This window comes from Mastigoproctus giganteus, chromosome 3, assembly GCF_048544385.1.
Source record: "Mastigoproctus giganteus isolate SK-2022 chromosome 3, ASM4854438v1, whole genome shotgun sequence".
In the NCBI taxonomy this organism is placed as follows: domain Eukaryota; kingdom Metazoa; phylum Arthropoda; class Arachnida; order Uropygi; family Thelyphonidae; genus Mastigoproctus; species Mastigoproctus giganteus.
The window spans coordinates 186,670,950-186,694,930 of record NC_143577.1 but is presented as its reverse complement, the minus strand read 5'-3'; the positions used below and the strand labels follow the sequence as shown (position 1 = coordinate 186,694,930).

General features: G+C 37.3%; 1 protein-coding gene across 2 annotated transcripts in view; it reads left to right on the top strand.

The window, feature by feature from the left end:
• Window positions 1-23,981, top strand: part of LOC150088469 (protein trachealess-like) — a 369,924-nt gene that overhangs the window by 47,947 nt on the left and 297,996 nt on the right. The window lies entirely within an intron of this gene.

The following is a 23,981-nucleotide window of genomic DNA, read 5'->3' as shown; positions in this document are numbered from 1 at the left end:
CGTTGCTATGACAAAACCAACAAAAACCAAGGGATGACGTCGTGAGTTGAAAATATACGTCATTGGGGGCACGGGAACTGAATTATTGCTTCTATAAAAGGGAATAATATAAATACATGAAAATGGGGAGAAAGAAAATGAAAGTTATTTGTACTGAACGTTTATGAATGTTGGTTTCAAGAACTTCTGTTTCTGCACTATCAGATAATAATTATGATTGGTCAGTTTAAAAGAAATTCTGGCAGGAAGCCTAAATCATACAAAAAGAGAATGTAGTGCTTTATATTTTCTACATTTAGTAGTAAATACCGTTTCTCTGCTTAATTTCACTGTTTTCTTTGCACTGTTTCAAACTATAAAGAATATATACACGAATTAGTAGAGAATATGGGACACGGACACTGAAGAAACGCAATACAATGATCGTTTTATTTAAACTCGTACACGTAACAGATTAGAGACATTTATAATGCATGTAGGTCTATACAGAATATCGTATAGATTTTAGAACTATCGAAAGACGAATCCCTCGTATATAACTGCAATTTTCATCCGTTGTCCTTGGGAAGTCAGGGTTGGAACTTGGGCCCCTTTTTGATCCAGTCTCCAGCGGAAATATTTTCATATGAGAAACAGACAAATCAGCCGTAGAATAAACTCCTTTTTATGAATTCTTCACAATTGTGTAATCCAATATCTAGCATTGTCTTAGAATCGGGAAGAAGCATTTTTCTACTAAATTATGCGACTCCAGAAAGTGAAAAATAAGATTGCTTCATTTGAGGCAATTATATTCGTCTTTAGGGACGTGTTTTTCGGTGTACAGAAGTTGTTTCAAAAATTACCACGAGGTCTTTGTCATGTTAATAACAAAAATGCTCGTAACTATATTCAGCTCCCGTGATCATCTATTTCCCTACCCCCGAAACCCGAGGGACTGACAGGAGAGGTGTTACAAACAAAAATAACGCACGTACTTCGAAATTTTTACTCGGTTGTGATTAGGGCGTGGACAATTTGCAGAACATCCCCTTTCTCATATTAACGGGTCAGAAGCTACTGCCATGACTCAGTACCTAACTACAGAAGATGGATACACGTCTTTATTAGCCACTTCCATCATCTACTTGACATCGTGTACTTTGAACAGCAAACCCACTCTCATTACACTAATTTTGTGAATCCCGTAGGAAATATCCACGGTACTGTCGATTGCTTAAAATGAGTTTAATATGAATAATTAAACAGACCATCTCCACTGTTATTGCAGTTAACAAGAGTCTGTAAAACTGTATTCGAAGTAGATCTTTCACGGGCTTTTTTAAACTACTCTAACTGTAATGACTTTCATTAGGAGCTGAATCCCTAATCGATATTCCACAGTACATGTTGATCATAAATATTACAGCATTTTAATCCTTATGTGCCTCATATTAGGGGTAATAAATGATGTTAAGTGCTTCTCAACTCCTTTTCTCGGGCAGGAAAACCCCGATGACAATCTTAAGAAAATAGAAAAGGGGGTAGCATTTTGAAAAATTATAGATTGCTTTCAATGTTCTAATTATTGGATGGTATCTCCAAGAATCTCTTATCGATAGTTTATCTAGTTTGTATGGGTAGGGTTTGGCATTTAATTAAAACTATATCGAATAGTGGGAATTGATGGTTTCTGAGGGTTAAGGGTTAAAAAGATGAACTGTTTTATTGGCTTTAGTTAAACAACTATCGAAGTACTTCTTAAGCCTAATGGTTTGAGTTAGAGTTGACTTATATTGGTATTGTCATTAATCAAAGGTTAATCTGGTTTCAGGGAGTACTCACTTCATGGGTTAGTTAGCGCTGGAAGCCATTAATTTCCTAGTGTGAAGCTTTTAATTTAGTTTATCTAACAGCGCACGGGACGGTTGTCTCGGAGTGTTTAGAAATATCTATTTTGTTTGCTAATTAAGCCCGTTAGACTTTGAAAATCTTATTCGATTATACCTATTTAAAATATCCAGGCAGTAACGTAATTTTTCTATGAATTGTCGCCTTAATTTTTAAAGATGTTTTTTTGATAATAACGTTTTTAATAATTTTCTAAAAAAAAAATGGATGAAGCGACCAACTTAAAAATAGTTTAAGTATTGTATGCTATTGGCCAATTCGAATGTTCTTCTACACCAATAAATAATATGTAATGCGCATAAAAGTAGATGGTTATTAATTATTCCTCATTGCATTCTGTTATTCTTTATCTAGTTTATAATAAGATTATTTATTTTGCCTTACAAAGCAGTGAATGAAGCCAGCAAAGAAAAGACACACATTTCCTTTATTTTTTTGTTTAACTATCCGAACTAATTTAACTCGCATCTCACGGTAATCTGGGGGAGGGAGAACCAACACTCAGGGCCAAAAGGAATAGAAATGGACACTATTGAATTTCCACGTTTAGAGCCGAAGAATTCTCAACCCAATGATAGCCATTATACTGATCATGACTTCTCTTTGTCAGACTGAAAAAGGACATAAACAAGCAGGAATCTCCAGCATCCTGATATTACATTCTCTGTCAGCACAACCTGTGGGCAAGTACACCCCTTTTGTCATTCAGAAATGCCTTGAAAATGCAGCAAGCTCGCCGAAAATAGTGAAACGTCTCCTGTCAGATTTACTAATAGAGACCTCTCACTCAAGACACTCAACTATTATTATGGTGAATTTCTTTAAGCAGAATTCCAATTTAAGTCACCCTTCATACCACACTTAAGTTTTTCCAAGGCAGTGATCAATGAATGGATTTATTAAACGTTTTTGAAGAAGAAATAGTACAGGAAGTAAAAGATCAAAACGTAACTCAAGCGAAATGAATCATGATACGAAAAGACGCAGCTTTGGCCCAATAACTAATATAATCTTAACCTTCAGTACACCAAATCTGTAGTCAAAGCAGATTACGTGAATTGCCACATTCGACCCTTTATCCCAAACACCTAAGATGTTAAAAACGCCAGAAATTTGGTCATGCATGTTCTGAAGATGCAATGTCCAGACTGTGGGTGTAAAAGTCGTATACAAACAGAATGAAAGGCACCAACTTCGCAATGTCCTAATTGCAGGAGCAACTATCCAGCATTCTCTGAAGATTGTGAACTCTGGAAGTTAGGGAAAAATGTAAGATTGAAAATACATTTTCTTATCAAGAACCAAGAAAACAAGTTAAATTAAGTATGCCAAAATGCACTTGTTTCTGCTACGCACAGTCGCCAATCAGTAGCATGTCAGACAGAAGTTTCGATCTCTCGAGACATATCGATCGCAGACTGGGTTCGATCCAACGTCCATCTAAACCGCACCTAGTAGACCAGAGCAATACTACATACACCACTCATAATTCAATCCAAAAGATTTTCCATTGTCAAGTAGCAAAAAAATTGCACAAATCAGATCCTGTTGAAGTGAAACAATTACACCCATCAAGCATGGATACAGCTGATACGACCAGCAAAGAACTGCTTGAAATACACGCGATGATGATATGGAAGAAAGCCCCACTCTTCCCGGAAAAGAAAAAGAAAAACTTGACCGCTATAAACAACCCACTCAATAAAAAGCAGACAGATTCATCTTCCACTTAAATAATGAAACACATCGTACAATGGAATTGCAGAGGTTTTCTCATCAGCATCGTTGATATCTGTGAACTGATCCCCTGTTACAATCCTGTTGCCACGTGCTTACAACAAACGAATCTGACATCTGAAATCTCCTCTTCAATCAAAAGGTGTACAGTCTTCAGGAAACGTAGATCTGACACTAATAGTGCTCATGGAGGAGTAGCCATAGTCTTCGACTCAAGAGGCTCCTCCAGACGCGCGTTCAATTGCAAACTTCTTTAGAAGCCATTGCCAGACCTATAGGAATTGGTATCTCTCTCTGACACTGGTATGAATTTAACCTTCCTCTTAATCACCCATGTGAAGATCAGGTTTTGCAGTCACCATTTCTGTTTTGTTTACTAAGCGATTTTAATTCACGCCGTTCATTATGGGATTTCCTCCATCTCAGACAGAATTTAACTTTATTGAATACTGGCTCTCCTACCTATACTCATTATTTCTCTACAGGATCAACCTCCGCAATAGACCTTTCCATTTGTTCTCCAGTCCTCTTTTAAATTATAGTTTGGGTTCTTCTTAATAATCCTCACAACAGCGATCATTACTCGCTAACTTGTATAATTCCTGTTCTTTACCAACAGAAAATCTAGTAAAATCGAAAATTTCAGTGGCTGACTAGATAAAATACAACACGTACGTCTAGTTTGACAACCACATCATCCAATCCTGATCCATCAACAGTACTGAGCACATCACAAAGCAAATGCTAACAATGCAAAAAAAAAGTGAAAAACAAAGCATAGCACACAGACATCCTACATCTTCCAATCTTATTAATTATAAGCGACTTGGAGCCAAAAAAGAATCTTGGAGCCAAAAAAGAAAATTAAATTCATTTCAGTTAAAATAAAATCAAAATGACTGTGTTAGACTTATCCGGATGAAAATAACACACCTAAACGGCAAATTTCTTCTGTTATTTACCCCAATACTTAACTGGAATGGACAGGATCTCTCTAGTCCTACAGAAATCTCAAATGCACTAGGAACTGTATTTTCTCAGTTGTCCTCAGCCGCTTATGATCAACCGTTTAAAAAAATTTCCGTTTAACTGAGAAATCCAAACTGAATTTCACTGACACCTGTGCATTGTCTTGTAATCAATCATTTACCATGTCAGAAATGCACCAACTCGTGGAACTGTGCTGCTGACCCTGATAGGACATACCATGTAATGCTCCAAAATTTAGATTTAAAAAAATCACTTATCTTCATTCCTGACATTTTCCAATTGAATCTTCACAGAACACGCATTTCCATACTGCTCCAAAATTTCAATTATCACAGTTCCTTTAAAGTTCATTATCGGCAAATTCTCTCCAAATTTTGCCCAAGAAGAAGTAATCGCACAAGGTTCCGTTCCCAGCTCCACTATATTCGCAATTAGAATGAATAATATAACCAAAAACAGTGGATTCGTACCTTTATGCCAATGATCTCACAAGCGCCTGTCATTCTCAAAACATGAACTACAGTGAGCGACAATTGCAAATTTTAATAAATTGTGTCCAGTTATGGATGACGCAAAACGGTTATAGATTATTATAGACTATCCAGCCAGAGATCTACTGCCATTTATTTCCGTACTAGTTGTAAGATGCATCTTGAACCTGAACTTCACTTGGATAACTATCCTCTTCTTTTATGACCTACTATAGAAACAAACTGCTTGCTGGTATTAGGTTAAAGATTCTAATAGAAATTTGGAATATACACTTCATAAAAGTCCTCCGAGATCCTGTAGAACCAGATACCTTCCATGGTCTGCGTTCGTGCTGTCTTGTGATAACTTAAGTTTTTCTTGTAATGGCCATAAATATACCTTTTTTTAAAAGTCGACTCCTTAAGCCTTAAATTAAGTCCCTCTCCTGAAGAAGTGAAATCTTAGATGAATGTTTTTCCTGAATGACAGATCTCAATGCTGAAAGGAGGAGGAGGAAAAGTCTAATGGAATTAAGTCTGATGAATGCGAGAGATGCAGTAATATTTCAAACCAGTGTTCCTTTGTATCTGGAACTGATTAAGCTGTGGGTTGTCTTAGAGAAGAACGTCTTTGCTTGTCTTAGGCATTTAAGGTCACTGTAATATTGTAGGGTGATGTCATATCCGCGAGGAAGTAATGAGCGAAGATACTCCCTCCCCTCTCAAAATATTCTTTTGCCTTTAAGTTACATTACTGCATAGAATCGACTCAAATGTTGCACTGATCTTGAGCAGTGAGAATATTTTTCTTTTACAAATGTTTTTTATTTAAATTAAAATTATAGAAAACAGAGGGTTTGCTTCTGTTGATTCAGTCTTGTATTTAGACAAGAACAATCAATAATGGTACACCGATAAATCAAAATTATAGACAAAATATGCTTAATTACATTTGTTATTAATGTGGTTCACGAAATGGAGTCAACCTTGGGCATTGATTTAAATAAACAGAAATGAATGCCTCGCCTCAGGTTTCAAATTAAATATCGGCAGTAGAGTCTATACGTTGGCATTCCTACTTTGGTTTCTCATTAGTTATGACTGCTTCGTATACTCAGTAGTTTTTAGCTCCTAGATTGACTTTATAATGAGGACAGATGGTATTTATAATGACGTCATGCAATTATATATGAATGTTTTAAGAGAATTACTGGTTCACTTTATGAATTATAATTTATTATATTCATTCAAAGTAACCAAGCTTCAGGGACTCCTGACTTGCTGGATGGATCCACAGAATTGTAAAGAAACTTCATTAGAAATCTACAGTTTTTAAATTGTGGCACTGTTAGAGACATTCATTTTGGTCCTTTTCGGATACCACATGAGAAATCACAATAAAACGATTCAGAAGGGACTCTAATCTATCTGAAATTCTAATTAGAAATGTCTGAGTGCTCGCGCGTGGCTATTCGACTGAGACGTGTATCTGTCTCGATGAGATTATAATCAACCTATTAAGCCAGCTGCAGCATCACATCAACAGATGTTTCTGACTTATTAGCAGCCTAATATCCTTTGGTCAGTAATGTTTTTGTTTTGTTACAAACTAGATTGTACAAAACTCTTTGGCTTTCCTAAGGAAACACGGGAATTTAACAGATGTAAAACAAATATATTCTGCTTGTTGTTAACGGTTTCATGCTTTAATTTCAAAACTTCTTTCTGGTGGACAATTTGGTTAAATGGCAAACTAGAAATTAATCATGTGGGAGGGGAAAGTTGGTATTCAGTGTTGTTGAAGGGTTAATGAACTTTGTCTCTCGTTATGCACATTCCCTTAGGCGTGTGTTTTACTAAATAGACTGCGGTTAGGAGGAAGCCCCAGGAAATCGCTGGATTATAATATTGAGAATAAAGGAATAAGGATGACCATTAATTAAACAATCTAATTTTATTTGTTTGACTATTAGCGATTGTATTTCTAGGCTACGTCATCGAAGTAGAATTTCTAACCCTAACTGAATTTCTGGCTTCTTTTTTTTTTATTATATTTCGCGTTGAAAAATTCTACAGAATGATTGATTGCTTGTTAGCTTACCATCCTGAGTATGGTATCAGATAATCTTCTCAAAATTATAGGGGAACGAAGGTGCTTTTTTTTTAATTCCTTCCGAAGAAGGGTCAGAAGCGGAGATGTGGAAGCCGTTTTACAAAATCGGAAGCAAATTGTTACTTTCAGCAAGAAATTTATTATGTACGAGGTGGAAAGGTTAGCCGGTGCCTCCTTCCTCTTCTTAAAATTGCTTTTAATCACCATGGGGTACATGAAAAAAAAAAAATGGGGGATGGGGAAAGGCTACACGAGATCGCAAAGAAATTCCAGAAATTGGAAAAACCATATTTTTTGCAATCGGTATTCCTGATTGATTATTTGCTCTCCCCTTTCACCCTTTATTCTTTCCGCTGTCATCCTTGGACTTCTAAAGTACGTCCTTCGAATAAATTAACTTAGAAATTTAGAATACGCTCACGTAGTCGTTAATAGGTGAAGGGGTTAAGTGGAGAATATGTTTTGATATTAAGAACTTCATCAGATTATTTGACATCTCAAGTTTCGTGTAGAGTGTATGAAAACTCTCTTATATGCAGTGGCAAAACTTCCATACCTGTAAGTCCACAACTGCAGGATCCCAAAGAGTCAGGGGATCATCCCAATGGCTTAGTATGGTCGTTTAAGATCATGTGGGACCCTCAGAACGCTTGCCGGGGGACACTATTTATAGATAAATTAATTTAGAAATTGGAGAAACGGCATCCATTCATTCTTCACTAATTGGTGAACACCAATCATTGTATAGTTATTCAACAATGAAGAGTATCAGCACTGAAGTGTTCTACAAGGCATCATAGAGGTAATTCTTCCATTTCTAAACTAATTTATTTATAACGTAGAACGTATTGAGCCTTTGCTGCTCTGTTCTCTATTAATTCTCTGTGGAATAGAATCTCCTTGAGAGACGAGTGTCGAGGAAATCTGCTTCTCGCTCTCCTCTCCAAGTGTTTCTCACGAACAAACCCACTAAAGGTTGACGCGTGCGAAGCCTTGAAATTATTAGAAATAATAATTATTGACTATATAAACATTAATTCGTAATGGACAGGATGTTTCTCAGTTTATATTTTTTATTCCGATAACGTTTTATACTTTCCAGTCTGTCTATCTAGCTACAAGTATTGAGAAGATCTATTAACTTAACAACAAAAAAGTTAATATGAATGTCCGGTCTAATCAGCAAGGATTCATTTTCCCAAAGTAGCCTCCTGAATAACCAACACCGGAACATTAAGTCATTCGATTTATAGCAAAAAAAAAGAAGTTTAAACTGTAAAATGCCGTTAGCACCAAAACAGTTTCACCAGTCTCACGAATTAGCCCAAGGGTAGGTTGATAATATAAAGGGTAAGGCAACTTAAGACAGATGGCTATCGGAAGCTGGCTGTCCTTAACCACCCTCCTTTAGAAAGAGCTCTTAATGTTTTAATTAGGTTGCAAACCTCAACACGAAGTAATTATAGGCAACAGAAATTGCCATAAGTAGTTATGGCATCAAAAAGGCTTCCTTTATAGGCCTGTTTAGGAATAATTATTACATCATCCAAAGAGAAAGAACAAAATAGAAAAAAAAAAGTAAATTTAGAAAAAAAAATCGGCACGTGCGCCCTTAGAAAGAAGATAAAGATGGTCATGGGGTATATACGGTTGAACATCTGCCAGTCCAAGGTACGTGTTTCCGATGGAAACAAGAAATAAGAAAACAAGTAAGAAATAAATCGCAATCGTACGATTAGATGGCCATAAATTCAACAAATAATGGTAATTTATTCGCACTCATGCCCAAATTAAGAGTTAGTTATAATGATTCGGGTATTAGAAAGACGTTAAAATGACAAACGAGATGTATCGCTTAAAAAAAAAAAAATCATCAGCCTGACAAATAAAAATGGCAAATACAGATAAAATTAATGCTTGGTTGCAAAGATTTATAGAACAATTATGCCAAGCAGTGATTATTAGAGAGTGAAATATTGTTACATTAGGGAAGAAAATGAAATATTTTTCCCAATAAGGGATTATTAGCTCTCGTTTTATGAATTCGGTCTTCGTGATTTGAGTCTTGAGTCTCGCGCACAATTTAGTAGACTACAGATTTAAATATAAACCCTCCCCACCTCATTATTAACTGAGGTAGGGAGGGTTTTAAACCCTACATTTCGTTAAACTTCAGTTGAGTTGTGCTCAGAGACTGCAGTAGTGATAAATTTGTCACGTGACAGTTTCATATCTGGATGCATTGTTGTGTCTACCACTGGAGGGCGTTGGGTGCAACTGTGGGATTGTCTGTTTACTTTGGGTACATTGCAATTATCTCCGCATGTGATAATATGCTGAGTAATGCCGCGATGGCGAGTTTAGAAACAGTTGGATGGTCACCAATGAGAAGGGCTTTGATAGATGCTCCTCCCTCGCCTATGGAAGTCGTCTGGAACGTCCTCAGTGACAGATACTGTCATTCTTGCATTTGTCAACTGACTCTGGTTAGTGTCTACTTTTTTTTTTCTTCTTTCTTATGTAAAAATAAAAAAAAAAAACGTTGAAATAGAAACAGTTGTAAATAATATATTGGCAACTTTTGAAGTAATTAGTTAAAAATAAATAATCCTTGTTGTAAATTGGTGTTGCTTACCATGGCAAATAATACCAACAGAATTACACAGGCTATTAAAGATTGTAATAGAATATGGCACTGTTTAAGTGGGAATAAAATAATATAAAATGATAATAATAATAATATACGAACAAGAGGAGCATTCATATCACAAAGCTGGTACATCTATGAATGGTTTATATTGACTACCTGAACTACTTGAGACCTGAGAGTTCATAACCTTCATCTGAGGGTCTGCAGTGAAAGCGAAGGAGGATGAAAAACCACAGCGACTGTCTGTAAAATTCGAAGAAAATTTATCCAAGTCTATATTGCAAGCTCTTGCAGTAGTGGGATTATTAGGAGTACCTGTCCAGGGAGTCTACAATCGGTGAGCTTGAGGCAGTTCTGAATTTAATAAAGCGTTGGTTTTTGGACTAAAAGTAAAGGAAGGGGTGTGCCATTTATGATTTTCTAAAATTTGTTAGATGGAGAGTTGTCAGATGGCCAACTTATTGATTTTTGCATGGGGTAATGCATATTATTGTTCCTTTTAGGACGCTGGACGAAGGATGTACTTCTTGAGAAAGAAAACTGTTTTCAGATTTAGCTGGATTCAAGTTTAGCTTGATATGTAATTACTCAGCTAGGGATAAAGCTGCCTGTTTATGGAAGTTGTGATGGTAGCCAAGGATTTATTGATAACAGGTTTATGAGATTTGTGACAGAACTCCACTGTGTGGCACCTTGAGTTGAAAAGAATACCAGGAATTCTCGTTTAGCTCATGGATACTTCTGTTGTACAGGAGGGACTGGAGTAATCATGATAGGTCGCCATTGAAGGAATTTAGGATAAAGAAGAGAGCGGGGATGCTCAGGCTGTCGAACAACGTACAGCTTCATTGTCAACATATCTGGCTGCACGTTCAGCATTGTTTTCTAAAGCACCAAAAATAAACATTTAAATCGCGAGGAGGGTTAAAATAGTAGGTGTGTTAGGTAGGGTGGAATGCGGTTGCATTAGAGATGGAACTAGGAGCTGGTTATCTGAGATTTGAAGGGTTTTTGTTTTTTTTTCAAAGAATTTGACCGCAGTTGATTCAGTTGCAATCGGCCGAAAATGTTTGAGCACTGTTTGGGAACCCCGATCCAAGGTATGGTTGTTTCTCAGAATGAAGAGTGTTCAGTGTTATCTTCACATGATACGCTGCTCGACAAAATTAACACGTATAAAACGTGATGTAACTCGTGCAGCTTGCGATGAAGAGGGACAAAATTTGATACGGTGGTTTACCATAGAATAACCATGAAATGTGGAGACAGGGAGATACTTTGGACAGGTATAAGTGACACTTATAGAGGTTGTATAAGAATTACCGCAACATCACATTACAGAAATCGATACAAGGTGCTCGAAAATATGGTCACATGATATCAGTACGGCGTATGACCCCCCCCCCAACGGCTAAACAGGCCTAACGGCGGTGCTCGATATAAAGGCGTGTATAAGATTCTGCGGCAACAGTGCGACATCCCATTCTTCCACCAGCGCAGACCTTAGCTCACCAAGTGACTGGGGAGTTGGCTGTCGGCATGCAATGCTACGCCCAAGGGCGTCTTACGCATGTTTGATCCGATTTAAGTGCGCTGATCGTGCTGGCCACGGCAGACATTGGATATCTCCAGTTTCAAGATATTCCTCCACCACTTGAGCTCTACATGCAGTGGCGTTGTCGTGCATGAAAATAAAATCTGGGCCAACTGCACCCCTAAAAAAAAAAGCCGCACATAGGGTTCGAAGATCTGTTCTTGGCTCTGCGTAGTTACAGTACCCCTATCAAAACCATGAAGAGGGGTGCGGCCGTTGATCATTATTGTGCCCCACACAAGAACAGCGGTTTCACTCTAAGTGGCCCTTTCTTTGATGTTGGAGGGATGATACCACATTCCCCGTTGTCTCCAGATCGTCCATTCCTCGAATCTGTGTGTAGGCTAAAATGGGACTCATCAGAGTACAGAGCTTTACCCTATTTGTAGGGTTCCAATTCACATTAAACCACTTGCTTCCTTGCGTAGAGTAGACTTGAATTGAGCGTTCTTAACACAGTCCAGTTGGAAATGTTTTCACTTATAGGCACAGCAGCTTCAAGAGTCAGTTGATGGAAGGATATCGTAGAGTTCCGTCTTGTGGTTAGAGCCAGATAGCGGTCTTTTCTGTTTGACGTAGCCCTCGAGCGACCTTGGCCAGCACTTTTTGTAATGGTTTCTGTCTCTTGAAACTGCGTTCATAGTGCCGAGATGACACTCCGTGACGCATTAAGCCAACGTGCCACTGACTGCCCGGCTTCATATCGTCCAACATCTTAAAGAATCATCTAAACGACGATGATTTGCTATCCTGAATACTGATCATGTGGCTATCCCACTGAGCAAGCCAAAAAACGGATATGAAATGATGTGATTGCAACTCGCGTTTTTATAGGCATGAATAATTTGATTAATGTGCAGCTCTGTAAGGTGTTAGATCGATTTCTATTGGATACTCGGAATTTGCGTGCCACGATGCCTATTATATGAAATATTCGCTTTCAGTGTCACTGTTCACGATAAAGTTTTCATGAAAAACATTTTGTTCTGTTAATTTTGTGGAGCAGTGTATTATGGATCTTAATAGACGAAACCAAATTCGAGGGAAAGAACTGTAGTAATCAACCATATGAGATGTTGGAGGGATGATACCACATTCCCCACATCTTTACAGTTGTAACGATGCACTCTCGCATGTTGCATACTAAGCTAGGCATCCCAGCCCGATTTCCAGTCCTGTACTGACAATTTAAAAGTCCATATTACATCGGCTAATCCATCACAGGTTTTATATGCTACGTAACTGGCCAACGAAAAATTCCAGCAATGTGAAAATGACACTGCTGTGCAAAACTTAAGGACGAACACTATTTCTAAAGGTTACAACCACAAAATCAAACGAAACAGCCTGTGGCGATTTACATAACTGTGGCCGTTTCAGTAGAAAGCTGGTGCACATGCAAAAATTTGAATCGTGATGAGAGGGCTCACATAAACAGATAAAAGCAGCAGTTCAGCAGTTATGTGCAAATTACCGAATGGTGAGCACGATTGTTACAGACGTTTCATACAATGCTACAGACAACGAAATGGCCAGTAGACAACATCTGGATGACCTTTACCCGGGGTCGAATAATTGAGAAGCTCGAGGAAGGTCGAAGTGCGAAGAGTGTGGCTGCAGAGTTTGGTATCACCCATAGCATCGTCTCACGTGCGTGGTCGGCCTTCAGAACGACAGGTACAGCTGTTCGTAGGACCAGTGGTGGTCGTCCACGAAAAACAATGCCCAATGATGACCGCTATATACTCCTACAGGCCAAGAGGGACCGACACCAGCCAGCGGGATCCATTGCAAACCAACTGCACAGGACGCAGAATATCGTGGTTTACAGTGGTTAGGCGACTCCACAAAGGTGAACTGTTTGCCCGACGACCAGTATGCTGTCCTTTTAACACCTGCCAATCGGAGACACCGTTTACAGTGGTGGTGCATCGAACACAAGGACTGGGCAGCAGCGCAATGGGGTAAGGTACTCTTTACTGATGAGAGTAGATTCAGTCTCAGCAGCGATTCTGGACGTCAGCTAATCTGGCGAGAGGTTGGCACACGGTATCACCCCACAAACATCACTAAAAGGGATCTATATGGCGGTCGAGGTGTTCTCGTCTGGAAAGGCGTTATCTTGGATGGACATACACAACTCCAGATACTGAAAGGCGGTACTGTAACCGGTGCACGCTACTGTACTGAGGTAATCCTTCCCCATGTGTGTCTGTTCCGAGGTGCCATTGGCCCCGAGTTCGTGTTTATGGATGATAACGCCAGACCCCATCGCACTGCAGCAGTTGATACTCTTTTGAAAAGTGAGGACATTGTTCGTATGGATTGGCTTGCCCTTTCCCTCGATCTAAATCCCATCGAACACATATGGGACGCTCTGTGGAGACGCCCAGCGGCACGTCCACACCCACCAGAAAATGTTCACCAGCTGAAGATGGCTCTGACAGAGGAATGGACGATGTTACCGCAAGATTGTTCTAAGTATGGACAGTCGGTGCAAAGCCTGTATCGACTTTAGTCCCTTTGTTCCATCTTTGGCAGATGCATCTGTATCATGGCAGCCAGTGCTATGTTGCCATTTTTCAATTAAGTCCTTCTGTACCGTTTTGTTTCCGTTATTGGGTCGGTATTGTTTCCTTCATCATTTCTGTACCTCACAATGTTCCTTTGGCATACCTTTCCCGTATCCAGGACACTCCTATGAAAAGCTACAGATGAAAACCTGACTGGTCCTTAAGTTTTGCACCCCAGTGTATAACCTCAATTGGACTTAAAGTAAACCATACCAGTACTGCTCAAATGTTACGAAGATTGTGTGTATCTAGGCAAACATTAATGTTACAGCTCATACAGATTTAGGTCTGAAATGTCAACATCCCAACACCAGATCAAAAATGATCTCCACAATGTGGACCATACGACAGCAGTTAATTGGTACGGAAGACTGAAAGCTATTCATAAAATATGTTCTTAGATATCCGTACCCAATACAAATTTATGCATAAATCATAAACTACACCAAAAAAGTACTTTAACAAATTCTTGAGCCTAGAATTTGGCTCCTGAAATGGCTTGACAAGCTGTAGTCAATGCTTTTTATCAAGACGTTAATTCAGGCAAACTTAAGAAGGAGCCCCGTGGAAACGGATGATAACTGCTGGTAACATACTAACCCTAGCTACAAAGTAGTGTAGTTCATTTACAAACATATATAACTTACACCATTTCAACAAATTCATACGTATGCTATATTTGTTCATTATTATGCAAAGTACAATTTTGAAATATTATATTAGCAACACCGCCAAAGTAGTGAGAAAGTTTTAGTAATATCAGTTTGGTTTTAAATTGGTTTATAATTAGATTATCATGAACCTATAACTGCTGTTCAAAAAATCCTTTACATTAAGTTTATCTAAATCTGTACGAAGAATATATAGAGGTCATTAGTAAGCGAGCATTGTGATACTCCTTTTTGTCGCTGAAAATTTTTATTGAATACATTGCCATCCTGAACAGTTACTTTTTCTATTTTTCGATACTGAATATAAAAGTTGTGTACTTTGCCCCTAAAACCATAAAAATCCAATTTTTTTAACAGTAAAGCCGCATTAACTAGCTGAAAGGCTTTAAAAAAAAGTCAATAAATTGATACATTTAAGTTATTATTCTTTAAATAAATATTAAAAATGATATTTATTTAAAGATGTACCATGTCACCTAGGACTCGTGTTTTGCTTTAACCTTAGTTTATAGATAACCTCCTAGCCCAAGGCTATGCAGGGGTTGCTCAGGAGGAGTAATAAACAGTTAATAATAATCATAATTGATAATAATAATTGTAATAATATTTACAAGGAACGAAAGTCAATCTGTAAATCAAGTTAAGTGTAAGTTATACCACGAGAATGAATTATTTGAAAATATGAAATGAAATAATTCTTTGCACATCAAAAGATATATTTCATTGATAGAGAAAAGTTTTCGTACCATCTTATTTAATTATATTTATATGAAATGAAAAAAATGGTGTGCCATGAATTTGAAATTAATAATATAATGACATTGTTTGTCAAGGTTTCTGAAAAAAAAAAAAAAGTTATTAAATTGGAGACCATGGTATTTAAAGTAAAGATGAGAGAATCTTACAAAAGTATGCAAAATCTTCAAAGAAGAATCAGACAGGAGAGAATGAACCGAATCGAACTCCATTATATTGCAGCGCTGAAACACTACATGTCAGATATTTGTCAGTCCCTTATACTGAGCATACCGCAACCTGAAGTGCCGCTACCCATTTAGCAACACAGTACCCGTCGATTACGTGTCATAAAACAGAGGTCGTCAACCCTTTTTAGTGGATGAACTGCTCTCCTCTTTCAATAATTCTGGGGATGGACCTAATCGTTGGTCCTTATTACTAGCTTAATAACAATTATTATAAAAATTACTGTGCTCACTGGACTCCACCAATGACTGGCTGATGACCCTGGATTGCAAGTCGCTCGGAATTTTCTATGTCACAATCGTATTTTTTATTGATCCTCTAATGATTAGCAATATTAATAAAATTGCATGAATTGCTGATATTACCATTTAGAGTTATTGTGGACTATTCTAGTATCAGTCTTAAATAAATGAAAACGTGGTGTTTGTTAAGTTTAGATGTTTCTTACATAGAGTACCCAAATGTGGATTTCTTTCGATAAAGTTTATTTTTTATATTATTAAATACTTTTAATAATTTATGCATTTTTGATTCCTTACTTGAAGATGGACTGTCGTGTAACATTGTCGTAGATCTATTCTTCTGCAGTAATATCCATTTTCTTCTACATTTCCTGGCCATTTTATTAGAACCATTAGCCGGTAAAACAACCAGCGAGACGGTATGTCTCTTTGCAAAGTTAGGGTTTCTGTAAATGAAAAACTAGAAGGAATGGAAGAAAATTTTTCATAAATAGGAATTCCAGAAAGCCACTAAAACGATATATATGTTTGTAGTTATGGAGACGTATTAGACTACTGAAAGAGAGGCAAACATACATCAGATATACTCTGCGTTCACTTACCCACCACCACCACTGCACCTCCTGCAGCTGCCTGTTCTGTAGGTACACAACAGGATTGTTCTAGTGCCTCGTGTGGTTTCCTCCATATGTGCACTCTTCCATCGATGCCGAAAAGTGTGAATCGGGACTCCTTGAACCACATGCCTTGTATCTAGTCCTCCTGCGTCCGTCATAGTGAATTAAAAAGACATTTAATTCTAAAACATAATCATCTGGCTAATAAGCCTAGAATATACTTTGAGAGACTTTTAAATAACCGAAGAAAACAGAGTCTGAATTTTACCAAAATACATTAAGTACCTACTTGGAAATTCATGGTTTATGCTGGAAATCTTACGTGGAAATTTGTGTAGATGGTGCTCCAGCAATGGTCGGCTCAGTAAAAGGATTTGTACATTTAGTGAAGAAAGTTTAACAATGATGTCATAGCAACACATTGTTTTATTCATCGTGAAGTGCTGGTTGAGAAAACACTCAATAGTGATGTACTAGACACAGTTGTAAAAATGTGAAATGATTCCAAGTAGGACCATTGCCAACCTTTGTGAAGAAGCTGGGACAAAACACGTTGATCTTCTCCTTCATATGGAAGCAAGTTGGCTTTCTGGAGGCAAAGTATTATTACGAGTACTTGAACTGAAGGATGAGATTCATTTTTTCTTTGCCATTGAAAACCAAGAAGAATTTTGTATGTTACTTGAAGATGATATTGGTATGCCAAATTGTCGTATTTAGTTGATGTCTTTGAAACTTTAAACAAGGTTAATTCCATTATGCAAGGCAAAGTTGAAAATATCTTATCTTCAACTGACAGAATCAAAGCTCTGAGAGATAAGTTAAGCTTGTGGGTCACGATGGTAAAGGGAAAAAACATTCGGTACTATTTTCCAAACTTACTATGACCGAAGACTGCGTGGTTGAGGGACCATTTAATTGAATCAGTGTCACGCCATTCCAAGCTCAGTGTCATTGATGAGGTGGAGTTAATTAAAATAGGTAATGATGGCAGTTTGAAATTAAAACATAAAGAAGTATCTATCGACGAATTCTGGATGTAGATGAAGAATGAATATCCTCATATTGCAAAAAAGCTGTGGTAATTTTGTTGCAGGACATCTTAACTGTGTCAGTTAGGATTTTCTGTACTTACCACTGTAAAAACTAACAAAAGTGAACGAATACAAACAATTGAGGAAGAAATGAGTGTCTCTCTCCAATATTTAAATATAATTAATCATAAAAACAGCAGGATTTAAATAAATTTAAATTTCGACGCACGTTTAAAGACATCACTTTGAATGATGACGTGAACAGCGCATTGGGTGGTCTAAAATGTCCAAACTGTTGTCTAAAATTGGAACTTATTATTGTAATCTGCAATTTACGGCCGTTCATCCTCGTTGTTTAGAGAATCGGCGCTACCCCACCGGAATTAAAGACAATAAAATAAGTGTTAAACCCCAATGCGTACGCCAAGAAAAGATTCCGTGTCTTACACAAACTTATGGTTGTATTGTTTGGCACCACTCATGCATCTTTTATTATCCATTAGTCTCTTTACATGTCTAAATACATTCAGAACAGACATGGTTGCCCGATCTGAGCTTATGAAAACATTATGTAGAAAAGACAGACGGAAGAAATAAATCAAGCCACGGATCCGGGTACTCTATGAAAGCTGCTGGTGACGTTCTAGTCTATAATCAGACAGATCCGCCTTTAAAAATGCTCAAAAATGTATACACATGTTGAGAGAAGGTGTGTGTGGGATATGGCTCTTAAAAGACATTATTAAATTACCAGAATGAAATAAATAAAATTCCGAAAAGTGTATAAATCATAAAATCAAGGGCGAGTGGTTGCGAGGATTTTTTTCTAGATAGATTAGACTTGAGAAAATTCTGTTGAACAAGCTTCAATGTATTATTTGTAAATTGCATTCATTCTGAAAGGCCAGTTTCTGTTTTTCTCGAGGGAGAATCAGCAGTACGAAGTGCTGATTTGCCCTTGTTTCTGTCGCAAAGAAAGCAATGTTATTATCGACTAATTCACGAACATCAACCTTTATTTGCATCTAAAATCAACGAAACAAACACTTATATTCCCTTTTATGCAAATCTGCACCTTCTGTACTCATGACAATGTTTTCTATTTTTAAAAAAGTGACAAGTTCATCCCTGGATTCACTAATCTTTAGATTAACCTAGAGGTGGAGGGACATCTTCATTTTTATATGAATGTTTGGTGATGGGGATTCGTAACCTGAAGATATATCAGCGTGATGCGAGTAATATCTCTTCAACCACGTGTATGCCCTTATTACAACCACGTGCTTAATTTCTAATAACAAATTTCGACCTTCGTCTACATCCAGCATCGATTCCATTGCAACACTTATCCTTGTAAATTTTCACACCCAATGTGTACATTTATCTAGAAATTAGGCCTATTCGATTACACCATATGCTGTATTTGAATTCATCACGAACTACCAACCTCTCAGGAGCTGCGTACTTAACTCTTCCCAAACAAATTGGTGATACGAATTATTAGCGCAAATGTAGGAGAACTCACTAACAATTTATTTCGTAAATCCCATGTTAGTTCTGTATAACTAGAATCGGGTGAGGCACGCAATATCAAATTTAAATCTGTAGTGGTCCTACCATTACGGATTCCTGAGAATGCAAAAACTTATTAAGAATTTAACAAACTGAAGTCAACAGCCGGATGTCCAGACAGCACTTAAATGGAAGGTCATTGAACACTATTTGAGTAATGCAAGTTTCGATTGGTTCGGTGTCCACACAGGGGACCTTCGTGAATAATTTCGTCTGTCAACAAGCGAAAATTTAACGCACTATCAGACAAGACTAATTTGTCTCCAATGGTGAGGTCAAAGAAAGTTAAAAGTTAAACATGTCCTTTTTGAACGTGGGCGTCTTTCGCGATCAATAGATCAAAGCCTTTCGGATGTATAGGCTAGTGTGTATAATTTCTCATTGATTTTCAGACAGAGAAAAGATTACAGAAAACTGTCGTAGTAGAGTGACCTATGAACTTGTAGCACGAGAATCCGTTTTGGTAATGATAACATATTGGGGACCACATTACTTCCCGCTGTGCTTCCCAGAAAATCATTTGAATGCAAGCGATCTTTGGGTTAGAATTTTCGCATTTGTTTTCCACAATATACATCTACTCTATTGCTTCCGTGTTCAAGAACTATCTGATTTATTGCGCCGTGTTAAGGCTGATGTGGTCTAATCAACAAACAACATCAAAAGTATGCAGTAATGTGGAATCCTCAGTCTTTCAATAAATCCTGGATAAATGTCCAAATTTTGAAGGCAGTTCGAAACCAGATAGTACGCAGTGGAGGACATTGCTTTACTGCTGCCCCAAGGCTGTGTTTTATAGAATATGATATACCAATTTGTATTTTAAAAAGACCCTCGTGAAAAATTTAATTTAACGTAAATGTTGTTAAAATTTCGTCCTCGCTGATAAGCGATTTCCCAAAATCCCTGCCACCTTAACAAGGAGGTTACGTATGTGCACCAGGTAGCTGCTCTAGTGACTAACTAGCGGGTAAGGAGATTTCGCACGAGACACGACAATCTGCTCCTAGGAACACCTCCTCTTTCCTGTTGAACATCGCAGTCCATGGTGAAGTATATTATCAGCGATCAAGATAATGCGAGGCTGTATAATAACCTCATAACGCTGGCTGACTCCTGTGAAATTTTAACCAGACCTGAATCACTGGAGAGCTATTTATTCTCGGTGTAAGTAGATTCACATGCTCGTGGGAATGGGGGGAGAAAAAAAAGGCAGTGGAGGGGAGATGAAAAGCTGAATACAGTGGCATTTACCAAACTCTGGTAATTGCAAAGTGACACGAGAGTAAGACATCTGCTAGTAGCTGATTGACGAAATCAACAACTTTTGTTGCTATGACAACTGTTGAATTCTTGAAGGTGTGGTTCTGTTTGGTTTTTGGACGATCTGTGGTATGCTGCTGCCTAAAACGTGATTTTTTAGGCAGCATCATGCCACTTTATTGTTATTATTATTTTTTATTTTGATGTGTAATTAATATAAAGTGTTTATTAAAATAAATTTAAGTTTGTATGTAGGCGCATACATAAAAAAATAGAAATGTAAATTATCGACACAAATTGTCTGGAAAAATAGATAGAAAAATAGAAAAATAATACCTCTGAAACATCCCAATACATATTTAAACAAAATAGAATAAAAAATGGATGGCGCCATGATGTTTATTATAACCACCGATTTAAACGAGTATTTGGTATTTCATGTTAACTGTATAGCAGGTTTAGAAATTGGCTGGCTGTGGGCAAACTTCCATGACGAAGAAAGAAACACAAAGGCGACACAAAACAAGAGTTGGTTCTGGAGTGAAGATTTCAAGTTGTACTCAGGACTTGACTTTCTGATATCGAGATTGTTCTGAACGGTGAATAAATGACATATCTATATTTCTTCGAGTTCTTTTCTAATCTCTTTCTACCACAAATCTAAGGAAACCTTGGGTAAAAGCGTGTCAGTATGGGTTGGTGATTTATTGAGATTATCAACACATGAGCTAAAAACAAAATAAGATGTTAGTTAGGGGGAGGTCTTTATCTCTAGGTGAAGTTGTAAAACAGTTTGAAGTGAGGAGGAAGAGAAAATAATGCCAAATAACCCGAAAAGCTAACCACCTTTTAGAAATCTAATTTTGATTTGCTCTTGATAATTAACAGAGAATCAAATGTCCGGAGAAGAAAACGGAATGGAAGGCTCTTGAGAGAATATTCCCTGCAAATACATTTGATTTAGTAAGCCAGTTTAAGATAAATTTAATGAAGACAAACAGAAGGGGTATACTTAAAGAAACAAAGTTAAGTAATGAAATTTGTGAGACTCAAATATCCTTGAGGAACACGAGGAAGATACGACCACAGGAGAGGGGTTACGAAGTTACAACCGGGTGCTGAGATGGTCCATCTGTTCTTCAGGTCTCATTTGCGAGGTGCCAAAAAAAAAATAGTGGACTCTTTAAGTTTGACGGACTTTCAAACGTCTAAAATCACTAGGGAAAGAACTCCTGCAAGTAAACTCACGATATTAACTTAATAAATCAAAAGATAAATGATTTATCTTTTTATTCTGATGTTATAATAATTTGGGTTGAGTTTTGATGCTCTGTTTTTCTATATTTATTAGCTCATGGTACGTTTTCTGCTTTGAACTTTTAAGCCTGAGAAAGAGTAACTTAATTCATTTAAGAGAAATACGGTAAAACGTAAAAAAATCAGAAAAACACGAGAGCAATACTAGAACTGTAAAGTATAAGCAACTTTAATGTAGAAGGAAAGGAACAGAACAGACTGTCTTTGATACCAAGTATTGAAAAAAGAATTATAAGCATTACTTTCTCAGCAAATTATTGTAAGGTATAAATAAGAAATTGTAAGCATTTATGATCCACCATAGTAGCATTTATTGCTGTGCCGGGGTGATTTGTAAGAAATGTAAAATAAATACTTGGCGGACCACGTTTTTTTAAATCCGGATACGACACCTATAGTTTTTTAAATTTTTCTTAAGTTTCAGTTGATATAATGCCGCATAAACGTGAATCTGAGAACATAATTAGATTGTGGATTTATTTAATTAATAATTAAACGTGAACTATAGCTACATTAGAATATTAATTAATTTTAATTAATTAAATAACATGAAGTTAGGACTATTGTTTTGTTTCTCATGTTTTTCGCATCCAACAGGGTTTAAACTTCTGACACAAAAACAACCCCTCCCTTCACAACGAGTTATCCTAGTATTATACTTTCGTTTATTTAAAATATGAGACAATGACTAGAAGCCAGATTAACCCTTTTGGAGTCGTAAAACGCCATAATTGTTAATTGATCTGCTCTGAAATGTTTGAATGTAGTGCAATATCATTGCAGCTCGTATTGAAGGCAAAGTTTGTTTTGCTGTGAACATTGAACATTTCATTAACGAAGCAGTTTAAACCAGCTGAAGAAATTTCTCAAGTCCTCTTCAATAGTGGTTTTATTTATCTCACCTCAGGAGGAGGGAGTAGGGTTTTCTCCCATGAATTATTTCGAGTTTATCAGCCTGCAAGTAAATCGGCCCGCGAATACACGCACACTGATTTAGGTAAGGCCCGGGGATCGTTAAAATAATAATCCTCGCTGACAGTATAGTGTCAAATGATCTCATGACTGTATTGAAGCTTATTTGCTTAAAGATTAATATATCTGGCACCACGTGGATTTTTCATCCCTCAAAACAGGCAGCGCGAGTTTGGAATACCCATAAATTACAGACACATCACGCCTGAGTTACTTTTGGGAATATTCTAAACAGACATAACGATGCCCTTTTTATTTTATTTGATGTGACTAAGACCGAAATTGAAAGGCACGAGAACCTTCTCTAACATCACGTGTATCTTGTTTACAAGTTGCGTGTTCTGAGTATTTTTGTGTAGTGGAATTAATTTCTTACTTGCTTTTACCTGATGGTTACCAGCATTATGTCGTCATCACACTTGAAATTAATTAAAATACATACATGCACGCACGTACGAGGTGGGGAAGTGTATTTAAAACACCATGGCTTACATTATAAAAAAAGGTGATGAACTCACAGAATCGGTATTATCCCCGCAACAAATGTTTGAAAATAGAAAACACACAGAACATTACACACCTCCAGACTATATTAAAAGATGCTGATGCTTCTCCAATATACAGACACTATTGGACATCTTTCTTGTATGGAAGACTCGCAGCGTAGCCTGAAAACTGTCCTTGTTCTGGTTGACAAATTTCAACTCCATAGACTTTCTTGTAGAGTTACTAAAGAGGAATATATTACAGTGATAAGAGGACCACTGTACGGAAAAGTGTTTACTGAAAGTGTTCAAAAATAAGTCTCGTGGGGTTAGGTGGGTAGACCAAGAGGAAGGTGACTGGATGGACAGTGTCAAATACGCACTGAAGGAAAGGAGGGTTGTTCTAGTTAGCGTTAAAAATTTAATAGAAAATGACGAATGGAAGTGTTGGTAATCCAGGACTGATTTATATTACCATAGTTACTTGTGCCTCACTGGATCATATTGATTGTGTGTGTGCTTAGATATAAATGGACTGATGAACGCAAAGCCTGTGCTCAGATAGCCACAAATATGTTGAATGAAATTAAATATAAGGAGCATCAGCGGCAGTTACGTGGTAACTTTAAGGTCATCCCACTTTTACTTGGATTTCAGGATGGATTAATAAAGTATTACTATTAATTCTGCCTGCAAGGGCAAAAGCAAACAGCAGTGTATTGTGAAGGACTGGCCAGTGCGAGAATAGTTTTGTTCCTGGGAAAAGCAACGTCAGTATGTGCCATTAATGGATCCTCATATAAAGCT